Source organism: Lolium perenne, chromosome 2, assembly GCF_019359855.2.
Source record: "Lolium perenne isolate Kyuss_39 chromosome 2, Kyuss_2.0, whole genome shotgun sequence".
Lineage (NCBI taxonomy): Eukaryota > Viridiplantae > Streptophyta > Magnoliopsida > Poales > Poaceae > Lolium > Lolium perenne.
Genome location: NC_067245.2, coordinates 264,557,672 through 264,570,573, shown reverse-complemented (window position 1 = coordinate 264,570,573; position 12,902 = coordinate 264,557,672).

Sequence of the window (12,902 nt, the reverse complement as noted above, 5' to 3'; positions counted from 1 at the left end):
ACCATGATTGAATTTTTGACCTAGAAGAAAATTTGGTTACACTATGTGTTGAAATTGCATATTTGAATATCCTAAGTGAAAGTGAGCATTTTTTCACACGTATTGTCCAACCTTGAAATTTTCTTACTACGGAAAAGAATCGAATTGTCATATTTGCATGGTGCCCTTTCACTATACATATGTATGATGCACTATCGGAGGAGGGGAAGCTAGGAGTATGAGACACATTGTGTTCATGGGCACATATTACGATATTGTACTTCCACGAGGGGACTTTGTCATTTGAAGCTAGCACACATTTGAAATAGACCAAAAATGATGTAACTGTATATTAGGGCCCGTAGCAACGCACGGACATTCAACTAGTGTACTATAAAACTTTCTTTTCTTGGATTTTTTTGGCACCTCATATTTGGTCACTTACCTTTTTCTTTCGATCCCCTGCCGCCTCTCAAACGGTGAGACCGCTGCTGCTAAATGGGACCCGCATGTCATCCTCTATGTACTATAAAACTTTCTTTTCTAGGATTTTTTTTGGAACCTCATATTTGGTCACTTGCCTTTTTCTTTCGATCCCGTGCAGCCTCTCAAACGGTGATACCGCTGCTGCTAAATGGGACCCGCATGTCATCCTCTATGTACAATCAAGTTTCTTTTCTTGAATTATTTTTGGCTCCTGATATTTGGTCACTTGCATTTTTCTTTCGATCCCATGCCACGTTGAGGACCCTGCAGGCTCATGGGACCCGCATGTCATCCTCTATGTACTATAAAACTTTCTTTTCTTGGATTCTTTTTGGCACCTCATATTTGGTCACTTGCCTTTTTCTTTCGATCCCCTGCCGCTTCTCAAACGGTGATACCGCTACTGCTAATTGGGACCCGCATGTCATCCTCTATGTACAATCAAGTTTCTTTTCTTGAATTATTTTTGGCTCCTGGTATTTGGTCACTGATACGTCTCCGACGTATCGATAATTTCTTGTGTTCCATGCCACATTATTGATGATATCTACATGTTTTATGCACACTTTATGTCATATTCGTGCATTTTCTGGAACTAACCTATTAACAAGATGCCGAAGTGCCAGTTGTTGTTTTCTGCTGTTTTTGGTTTCAGAAATCCTAGTAACGAAATATTCTCGGAATTGGACGAAATCAACGCCCAGGGTCCTATTTTGCCACGAAGCTTCCAGAAGACCGAAGAGGAGACGAAGTGGGGCCACGAGGCGGCCAAACCATAGGGTGGCGCGGCCTGGCCCTTGGCCGCGCCGACCTGTGGTGTGGGGCCCTCGTGTGGCCCCCTGACCTGCCCTTCCGCCTACTTAAAGCCTCCGTCGCGAAACCCCCAGTACCGAGAGCCACGATACGGAAAACCTTCCAGAGACGCCGCCGTCGCCAATCCCATCTCGGGGGATTCAGGAGATCGCCTCCGGCACCCTGCCGGAGAGGGGAATCATCTCCCGGAGGACTCTACGCCGCCATGGTCGCCTCCGGAGTGATGTGTGAGTAGTCTACCCCTGGACTATGGGTCCATAGCAGTAGCTGGATGGTTGTCTTCTCCCCATTGTGCTTAATTGTCGGGTCTTGTGAGCTGCCTAACATGATCAAGATCATCTATCTGTAATTCTATATGTTGCGTTTGTTGGGATCCGATGAATAGAGAATACTTGTTATGTTGATTATCAAAGTTATGTCTATGTGTTGTTTATGATCTTGCATGCTCTCCGTTACTAGTAGATGCTCTGGCCAAGTAGATGCTTGTAACTCCAAGAGGGAGTATTTATGCTCGATAGTGGGTTCATGTCTCCGTGAATCTGGGGAAGTGACAGAAATCTCTAAGATTATGGATGTGCTGTTGCCACTAGGGATAACACATTGGTGCTATGTTCGAGGATGTAGTTACTGATTACATTACGCGCAATACTTAATGCAATTGTCTGTTGTTAGCAACTTAATACTGGAGGGTTCGGATGATAACTCAAGGTGGACTTTTAGGCATAGATGCATGCTGGATAGCGGTCTATGTACTTTGTCGTAATGCCCAATTAAATCTCACTATACTCATCATAATATGTATGTGCATGGTCATGCCCTCTTTATTTGTCAATTGCCCAACTGTAATTTGTTCACCCAACATGATGTTTATCTTATGGGAGAGACACCTCTAGTGAACTGTGGACCCCGGTCCAATTCTCTATACTGAAATACAAACTACTGCAATACTTGTTTTACTGTTTTCTGCAAACAATCATCTTCCACACAATACGGTTAATCCTTTGTTACAGCAAGCCGGTGAGATTGACAACCTCACTGTTTCGTTGGGGCAAAGTACTTTGGTTGTGTTGTGCAGGTTCCACGTTGGCGCCGGAATCTCTGGTGTTGCGCCGCACTACATCCCGCCGCCATCAACCTTCAACGTGCTTCTTGACTCCTACTGGTTCGATTAAACCTTGGTTTCTTACTGAGGGAAACTTGCCGCTGTGCGCATCGCACCTTCCTCTTGGGGTTCCCAACGGACGTGTCAACCACACCCATCAAGCAAATTTCTGGCGCCGTTGCCGGGGAGATCAAGACACGCTGCAAGGGGAGTCTCCACATCCCAATCTCTTTACTTTGTTTTTGTCTTGCTTAGTTTTATTTACTACTTTGTTTGCTGCACTAAATCAAAATACAAAAAAATTAGTTGCTAGTTTTACTTTATTTGCTATCTTGTTTGCTATATCAAAAACACAAAAAAATTAGTTACTCGCATTTACTTTATCTAGTTTGCTTTATTTACTACTGCTAAAATGAGTAATCCTGAAGTTGAAGTTCGTACGTTTAAGCAACGAGGGGGAGAATGTTTAAGAGATGCTTGGTATAGAATTATTGATGCCCATAATAGGTGCACTAAGAAACACTCCACCACTATCCTACTCAGGAATTTTTATGTTGGTATCTCTAGCTGGAATAGGTATGTTCTTGATAGTCTCGCGAAAGGTAACTTCCTAAGTACTCCTGCACTAGAAGCTAGTTGCATTATTGAGAGTCTATTTGGAATACCCCCTGTTGATGAAGTTAAAACTGAAATCTCTTTTGAAGATGTTATGAAAAAATTGGAAACCATAGAGAAAATTTTTCCAAGTATTGAAACTAAATTGGAAATGTTACTTGATAAAACTGATGAACTTGACAAATCCTTAGAAGGAATTGATGAAAGAATTAGTGTCCTAGGAATTTGTGTTGTCCATGATGATCAAACCAATAGGATTGACGAACTTGAAAAAGCTATGGGAACCTTGGGTTCAACATTTTCTTCTCTTAAATATAAGGAGAAAGCTTATGTGGGTAAGGAGCAAAAGTTTATGTATGTCTCTAAGGTGCCTAAACCAAAGAAGTATTATTATAGGCCTAAAATTGACAAAGCCCTTAGTACCACTACGGATGGGGGAGCTCATGATAACGATGCTCCATCTCTTGATAATACTTGATACACACTTTCTGCGCCTAGCTGAAAGGCGTTAAAGAAAAGCGCTTATGGGAGACAACCCATAGTTTTTACTACAGTACTTTGTTTTTATTTTGTGTCCTGGAAGTTGTTTACTACTGTAGCAACCTCTCCTTATCTTAGTTTAGTGTTTTGTTGTGCCAAGTAAAGTCGTTGATAGTAAAGTTCATACTAGATTTGGATTACTGCGCAGAAACAGATTTCTTTGCTGTCACGAATCTGGGCTGTTTTCTCTGTAGGTAACTCAGAAAATTATGCCAATTTACGTGAGTGATCCCCAGATATGTACGCAACTTTCATTCAATTTGAGCATTTTCATTTGAGCAAGTCTGGTGCCTCGATAAAATTCGTCAATACGAACTGTTCTGTTTTGACAGATTCTGCCTTTTATTTCGCATTGCCTCTTTTGCTATGTTGGATGAATTTCTTTGATCCATTAATGTCCAGTAGCTTTATGCAATGTCCAGAAGTGTTAAGAATGATTATGTCACCTCTGAACATATTAATTTTTATTGTCCACTAATCCTTTAATGAGTTGTTCTAAGTTTGGTGTGGAGGAAGTTTTCAAGGATCAAGAGAGGAGTATGATGCAATATGATCAAGGAGAGTGAAAGCTCTAAGCTTGGGGATGCCCCGGTGGTTCACCCCTGCATATTCTAAGAAGACTCAAGCATCTAAGCTTGGGTATGCCCAAGGCATCCCCTTCTTCATCGACAACATTATCAGGTTCCTCCCCTGAAACTATATTTTTATTCCATCACATCTTATGTGCTTTTCTTGGAGCGTCGGTTTGTTTTTGTTTTGTTTGAATAAAATGGATCCTAGAATTCACTTTATGGGAGAGAGACACGCTCCGCTGTAGCATATGGACAAGTATGTCCTTAGGCTTTACTCATAATATTCATGCCGAAGTTTCTTCTTCGTTAAATTGTTATATGGTTGGAATTGGAAAATGATACATGTAGTAAATTGCTATAATGTCTTGGATAATGTGATACTTGGCAATTGTTGTGCTCATGTTTAAGCTCTTGCATCATATGCTTTGCACCCATTAATGAAGAAATACATAGAGCATGCTAAAATTTGGTTTGCATATTTGGTCTCTCTAAGGTCTAGATAATATCTAGTATTGAGTTTTGAACAACAAGGAAGACGGTGTAGATTCTTATAATGTTTACAATATGTCTTTTATGTGAGTTTTGCTGCACCGGTTCATCCTTGTGTTTGTTTCAAATAACCTTGCTAGCCTAAACCTTGTATCAAGAGGGAATACTTCTCATGCATCCAAAATCCTTGAGCCAACCACTATGCCATTTGTGTCCACCATACCTACCTACTACATGGTATTTCTCCGCCATTCCAAAGTAAATTGCTTGAGTGCTACCTTTAAAATTCCATCATTCACCTTTGCAATATATAGCTCATGGGACAAATAGCTTAAAAACTATTGTGGTATTGAATATGTACTTATGCACTTTATCTCTTATTAAGTTGCTTGTTGTGCGATAACCATGTTTCTGGGGACGCCATCAACTATTCTTTGTTGAATTTCATGTGAGTTGCTATGCATGTCCATCTTGTATGAAGTAAGAGAGATCTACCACCTTATTGTTAAGCATGCATATTGTTAGAGAAGAACATTGGGCCGCTAACTAAAGCCATGATCCATGGTGGAAGTTTCAGTTTTGGACGTATATCCTCAATCTCATATGAGAATAATAATTGTTGCCACATGCTTATGCATAAAAGAGGAGTCCATTATCTGTTGTCTATGTTGTCCCGGTATGGATGTCTAAGTTGAGAATAATCAATAGCGAGAAATCCGATGCGAGCTTTCTCCTTAGACCTTTGTACAGGCGGCATAGAGGTACCCCTTTGTGACACTTGGTTAAAACATGTGTATTGCGATGATCCGGTAGTCCAAGCTAATTAGGACAAGGTGCGGGCACTATTAGTATACTATGCATGAGGCTTGCAACTTGTAAGATATAATTTACATGATACATATGCTTTATTACTACCGTTGACAAAATTGTTTCTTGTTTTCAAAATCAAAGCTCTAGCACAAATATAGCAATCGATGCTTTCCTCTTTGAAGGACCATTCTTTTACTTTTATGTTGAGTCAGTTCACCTATTTCTCTCCACCCCAAGAAGCAAACACTTGTGTGAACTGTGCATTGATTCCTACATACTTGCATATTGCACTTATTATATTACTCTATGTTGACAATTATCCATGAGATATACATGTTATAAGTTGAAAGCAACCGCTGAAACTTAATCTTCCTTTGTGTTGCTTCAATGCCTTTACTATGAATTATTGCTTTATGAGTTAACTCTTATGCAAGACTTATTGATGCTTGTCTTGAAGTACTATTCATGAAAAGTCTTTGCTATATGATTCACTTGTTTACTCATGTCATATACATTGTTTTGATCGCTGCATTCACTACATATGCTTTACAAATAGTATGATCAAGGTTATGATGGCATGTCACTCGTAAATTATCTTTGTTATCATTTTACCTGCTCGGGACGAGCAGAACTAAGCTTGGGGATGCTGATACGTCTCCGACGTATCGATAATTTCTTGTGTTCCATGCCACATTATTGATGATATCTACATGTTTTATGCACACTTTATGTCATATTCGTGCATTTTCTGGAACTAACCTATTAACAAGATGCCGAAGTGCCGATTCTTTGTTCTGCTGTTTTTGGTTTCAGAAATCCTAGTAACGAAATATTCTCGGAATTGGACGAAATCAACGCCCAGGGTCCTATTTTGCCACGAAGCTTCCAGAAGACCGAAGAGGAGACGAAGTGGGGCCACGAGGCGGCCAAACCATAGGGCGGCGCGGCCTGGCCCTTGGCCGCGCCGACCTGTGGTGTGGGGCCCTCGTGTGGCCCCCTGACCTGCCCTTCCGCCTACTTAAAGCCTCCGTCGCGAAACCCCCGCATCGAGAGCCACGATACGGAAAACCTTCCAGAGACGCCACCGCCGCCAATCCCATCTCGGGGGATTCAGGAGATCGCCTCCGGCACCCTGCCGGAGAGGGGAATCATCTCCCGGAGGACTCTACGCCGCCATGGTCGCCTCCGGAGTGATGTGTGAGTAGTCTACCCCTGGACTATGGGTCCATAGCAGTAGCTAGATGGTTGTCTTCTCCCCATTGTGCTTAATTGTCGGGTCTTATGAGCTGCCTAACATGATCAAGATCATCTATCTGTAATTCTATATGTTGCGTTTGTTGGGATCCGATGAATAGAGAATACTTGTTATGTTGATTATCAAAGTTATGTCTATGTGTTGTTTATGATCTTGCATGCTCTCCGTTACTAGTAGATGCTCTGGCCAAGTAGATGCTTGTAACTCCAAGAGGGAGTATTTATGCTCGATAGTGGGTTCATGTCTCCGTGAATCTGGGGAAGTGACAGAAATCTCTAAGATTATGGATGTGCTGTTGCCACTAGGGATAAAACATTGGTGCTATGTTCGAGGATGTAGTTACTGATTACATTACGCGCAATACTTAATGCAATTGTCTGTTGTTAGCAACTTAATACTGGAGTGGGTTCGGATGATAACCTGAAGGTGGACTTTTTAGGCATAGATGCATGCTGGATAGCGGTCTATCTACTTTGTCGTAATGCCCAATTAAATCTCACTATACTCATCATAATATGTATGTGCATGGTCATGCCCTCTTTATTTGTCAATTGCCCAACTGTAATTTGTTCACCCAACATGCTGTTTATCTTATGGGAGAGTGATGGCGTGTAACTCACACGTTCGTTGGGAACCCCAAGAGGAAGGTATGATGCGCACAGCAGCAAGTTTTCCCTCAGAAAGAAACCAAGGTTTATCGAACCAGGAGGAGCCAAGAAGCACGTTGAAGGTTGATGGCGGCGGGATGTAGTGCGGCGCAACACCAGGGATTCCGGCGCCAACGTGGAACCTGCACAACACAACCAAAGTACTTTGCCCCAACGAAACAGTGAGGTTGTCAATCTCACCGGCTTGCTGTAACAAAGGATTAACCGTATTGTGTGGAAGATGATTGTTTGCAGAAAACAAGAGAACGGTATTGCAAAGAGATTGTATTTCAAGAAAGAGAATTGGACCGGGGTCCACAGTTCACTAGAGGTGTCTCTCCCATAAGACAAACAGCATGTTGGGTGAACAAATTACAGTTGGGCAATTGACAAATAAAGAGGGCATGACCATGCACATACATATTATGATGAGTATAGTGAGATTTAATTGGGCATTACGACAAAGTACATAGACCGCCATCCAGCATGCATCTATGCCTAAAAAGTCCACCTTCAGGTTATCATCCGAACCCCCTCCAGTATTAAGTTGCAAAGCAACAGACAATTGCATTAAGTATTGCGCGCAATGTAACTAGTGGCTACATCCTTGAACATAGCACCAATGTTTTATCCCTAGTGGCAACAACACATCCATAACCTTAGAGGTTCTTGTCACCCCTCCAGATTCACGGAGACATGAACCCACTATCGAGCATAAATACTCCCTCTTGGAGTTACTAGCATCAACTTGGCCAGAGCATCTACTAATAACGGAGAGCATGCAAGATCATAAACAACACATAGACATAGCTTTGATAATCAACATAACAAGTATTCTCTATTCATCGGATCCCAACAAATGCAACATATAGAATTACAGATAGATGATCTTGATCATGTTAGGCAGCTCACAAGATCCGACAATGATAGCACAATGGGGAGAAGACAACCATATAGCTAGTGCTATGGACCCATAGTCCAGGGGTAGACTACTCACACATCACACCGGAGGCGACCATGGCAGCGTAGAGTCCTCCGGGAGATGATTCCCCGTGCCGGAGGCGATCTCCCGGATCCCCCGAGATGGGATCGGCGGCGGCGGCGTCTCTGGAAGGTTTTCCGTATCGTGGCTCTCGGTACTGGGGGTTTCGTCACGGAGGCTTTAAGTAGGCGGAAGGGCAGGTCAAGAGGCGGCACGAGGGGCCCACACCATAGGGCCGCGCGGCCAGGGCAGGGGCCGCGCCGCCCTATGCTCTGGCTGCCTCGTGGCCCCTCTTCGTCTCGTCTTCGGACTTCTGGAAGCTTCGTGGCAAAATAGGACCCTGGGCGTTGATTTCGTCCAATTCCGAGAATATTTCGTTACTAGGATTTCTGAAACCAAAAACAGCAGAAAACAAAGAATCGGCACTTCGCATCTTGTTAATAGGTTAGTTCCAGAAAATGCACGAATATGACATAAAGTGTGCATAAAACATGTAGATAACATCAATAATGTGGCATGGAACATAAGAAATTATCGATACGTTGGAGACGTATCAGCATCCCCAAGCTTAGTTCTGCTCGTCCCGAGCAGGTAAAACGATAACACAAATAATTTCTGGAGTGACATGCCATCATAATCTTGATCATACTATTTGTAAAGCATATGTAGTGAATGCAGCGATCAAAACAGTGTGTATGACATGAGTAAACAAGTGAATCATAAAGCAAAGACTTTTCATGAATAGCACTTCAAGACAAGCATCAATAAGTCTTGCATAAGAGTTAACTCATAAAGCAATAATTCATAGTAAAAGCATTGAAGCAACACAAAGGAAGATTAAGTTTCAGCGGTTGCTTTCAACTTATAACATGTATATCTCATGGATATTGTCAACATAGAGTAATATAATAAGTGCAATATGCAAGTATGTAGGAATCAATGCACAGTTCACACAAGTGTTTGCTTCTTGAGGTGGAGAGAAATAGGTGAGCTGACTCAACATTGAAAGTAAAAGAATGGTCCTCCATAGAGGAAAAGCATCGATTGCTATATTTGTGCTAGAGCTTTGATTTTGAAAACATGAAACAATTTTGTCAACGGTAGTAATAAAGCATATGTATCATGTAAATTATATCTTACAAGTTGCAAGCCTCATGCATAGTATACTAATAGTGCCCGCACCTTGTCCTAATTAGCTTGGACTACCGGATCATCACAATGCACATGTTTTAACCAAGTGTCACAAAGGGGTACCTCTATGCCGCCTGTACAAAGGTCTAAGGAGAAAGCTCGCATTGGATTTCTCGCTATTGATTATTCTTCAACTTAGACATCCATACCGGGACAACATAGACAACAGATAATGGACTCCTCTTTTATACATAAGCATGTAACAACAATTAATAATTTTCTCATTTGAGATTGAGGATATATGTCCAAAACTGAAACTTCCACCATGGATCATGGCTTTAGTTAGCGGCCCGATGTTCTTCTCTAACAATATGCATGCTTAACCATAGGGTGGTAGATCGCTCTTACTTTAGACAAGACGAACATGCATAGCAACTCACATGAAATTCAACAATGAATAGTTGATGGCGTCCCCAGTGAACATGGTTATCGCACAACAAGCAACTTAATAAGAGATAAAGTGCATAATTACATATTCAATACCACAATAGTTTTTAAGCTATTTGTCCCATGAGCTATATATTGCAAAGGTGAATGATGGAATTTTAAAGGTAGCACTCAAGCAATTTACTTTGGAATGGCGGAAAATACCATGTAGTAGGTAGGTATGGTGGACACAAATGGCATAGTGGTTGGCTCAAGTATTTTGGATGCATGAGAAGTATTCCCTCTCGATACAAGGTTTAGGCTAGCAAGGCTTATTTGAAACAAACACAAGGATGAACCGGTGCAGCAAAACTCACATAAAAGACATATTGAAAACATTATAAGACTCTACACCGTCTTCCTTGTTGTTCAAACTCAATACTAGAAATTATCTAGACCTTAGAGAAACCAAATATGCAAACCAAATTTTAGCATGCTCTATGTATTTCTTCATTAATGGGTGCAAAGCATATGATGCAAGAGCTTAAACATGAGCACAACAATTGCCAAGTATCACATTACCCAAGACATTAATAGCAATTACTACATGTATCATTTTCCAATTCCAACCATATAACAATTTAACGAAGAAGAAACTTCGCCATGAATACTATGAGTAGAAACCAAGGACATACTTGTCCATATGCTACAGCGGAGCGTGTCTCTCTCCCATAAAGTGAATGCTAGGATCCATTTTATTCAAACAAAACAAAAAACAAAAACAAACCGACGCTCCAAGCAAAGCACATAAGATGTGATGGAATAAAAATATAGTTTCAGGGGAGGAACCTGATAATGTTGTCGATGAAGAAGGGGATGCCTTGGGCATCCCCAAGCTTAGACGCTTGAGTCTTCTTGATATATGTAGGGGTGAACCACCGGGGCATCCCCAAGCTTAGAGCTTTCACTCTCCTTGATCATGTTGCATCATACTCCTCTCTTGATCCTTGAAAACTTCCTCCACACCAAACTCGAAACAACTCATTAGAGGGTTAGTGCACAATAAAAATTAACATATTCAGAGGTGACACAATCATTCTTAACACTTCTGGACATTGCATAAAGCAACTGGACATTAATGGATCAAAGAAATTCATCCAACATAGCAAAAGAGGCAATCGAAATAAAAGGCAGAATCTGTCAAAACAAAACAGTTCGTATTGACGAATTTTAAAATGGCACCAGACTTGCTCAAATGAAAATGCTCAAATTGAATGAAAGTTGCGTACATATCTGAGGATCATGCACGTAAATTGGCTTAATTTTCTTAGCTACCTACAGGGAGGTAGACCCAGATTCGTGACAGCAAAGAAATCTGGAATTGCGCAGTAATCCAAATCTAGTATGAACTTTTCTATCAACGGCTTAACTTGGCACAATAAAACACTAAACTAAGATAAGGAGAGGTTGCTACAGTAGTAAACAACTTCCAAGACACAAAAATAAAAAAAAATACTGTAGGTAAAAACATGGGTTGTCTCCCACAAGCGCTTTTCTTTAACGCCTTTCAGCTAGGCGCAGAAAGTGTGTATCAAGTATTATCAAGCGACGAAGTGTCAACATCATAATTTGTTCTCATAATAGAATCAAAAGGTAACTTCATTCTCTTTCTAGGGAAGTGTTCCATACCTTTCTTGAGAGGAAATTGATATTTTATATTACCTTCCTTCATATCAATGATAGCACTAACAGTTCGAAGAAAAGGTCTTCCCAATATAATGGAACAAGATGCATTGCATTCAATATCCAAGACAACAAAATCAACGGGGACAAGGTTATTGTTAATGGTAATGCGAACATTATGAACTTTCCCCAAAGGTTTCTTTGTAGAATGATCAGCAAGATTAACATCCAAATAACAATTTTTCAGCGGTGGCAAGTCAAGCATATTATAAATTTTCTTAGGCATAACAGAAATACTTGCACCAAGATCACATAAAGCATTACAATCAAAATCTTTAAACTTCATCTTAATGATGGGCTCCCAACCATCCTCTAGCTTTTTAGGAATAGAGGCTTCGCGCTCTAGTTTCTCTTCTCTAGCTTTTACGAGAGCATTTGTAATATGTTGCGTGAAAGCCAAATTTATAGCACTAGCATTAGGACTTTTAGCAAGTTTTTGCAAGAACTTTATAACTTCAGAGATGTGGCAATCATCAAAATTCAAACCATTATAATCTAAAGCAATGGGATCATCATCCCCAATGTTGGAAAAAATTTCAGCAGCTTTATCACAAAAGTGGTTTCAAGTTTTAGCTTTAGCAGTTTCTCGCGCTTTGCATTAGAAGTGGAAACATTGCTAACACCAATTCTTTTATTATTAATAGTAGGAGGTGCAGCAACATGTGTAGCATTAGCATTACTTGTGGTGGTAATAGTCCAAACTTTAGCTACATTTTTCTCTTTAGGTAGTTTTTCATTTTCTTCTCTATCCCACCTAGCACGCAGTTCAGCCATTAATCTTATATTCTCATTAATTCTAACTTGAATGGCATTTGCTGTAGTAACAATTTTATTATGATGATTTTCATTAGGCATAACTTTCGATTTCAAAAGATCAACATCAGCAGCAAGACTATCGACTTTAGAAGCAAGTATATCAATTTTCCCAAGCTTTTCTTCAACAGATTTGTTAAAAGCAGTTTGTGTACTAATAAATTCTTTAAGAATGGCTTCAAGTCCAGGGGGTGAATTCCTATTATTATTGTAAGAATTCCCATAAGAATTACCATAGCCGTTGCCATTATTATAAGGATATGGCCTATAGTTGTTACTAGAATTGTTCCGGTAAGCATTGTTGTTGAAATTATTATTTTTAATGAAGTTTACATCAACATGTTCTTCTTGTGCAACCAATGAAGCTAACGGAACATTATTAGGATCAATATTAGTCCTATCATTCACAAGCATAGACATAATAGCATCAATCTTATCACTCAAGGAAGAGGTTTCTTCGACAGAATTTACCTTCTTACCTTGTGGAGCTCTTTCCGTG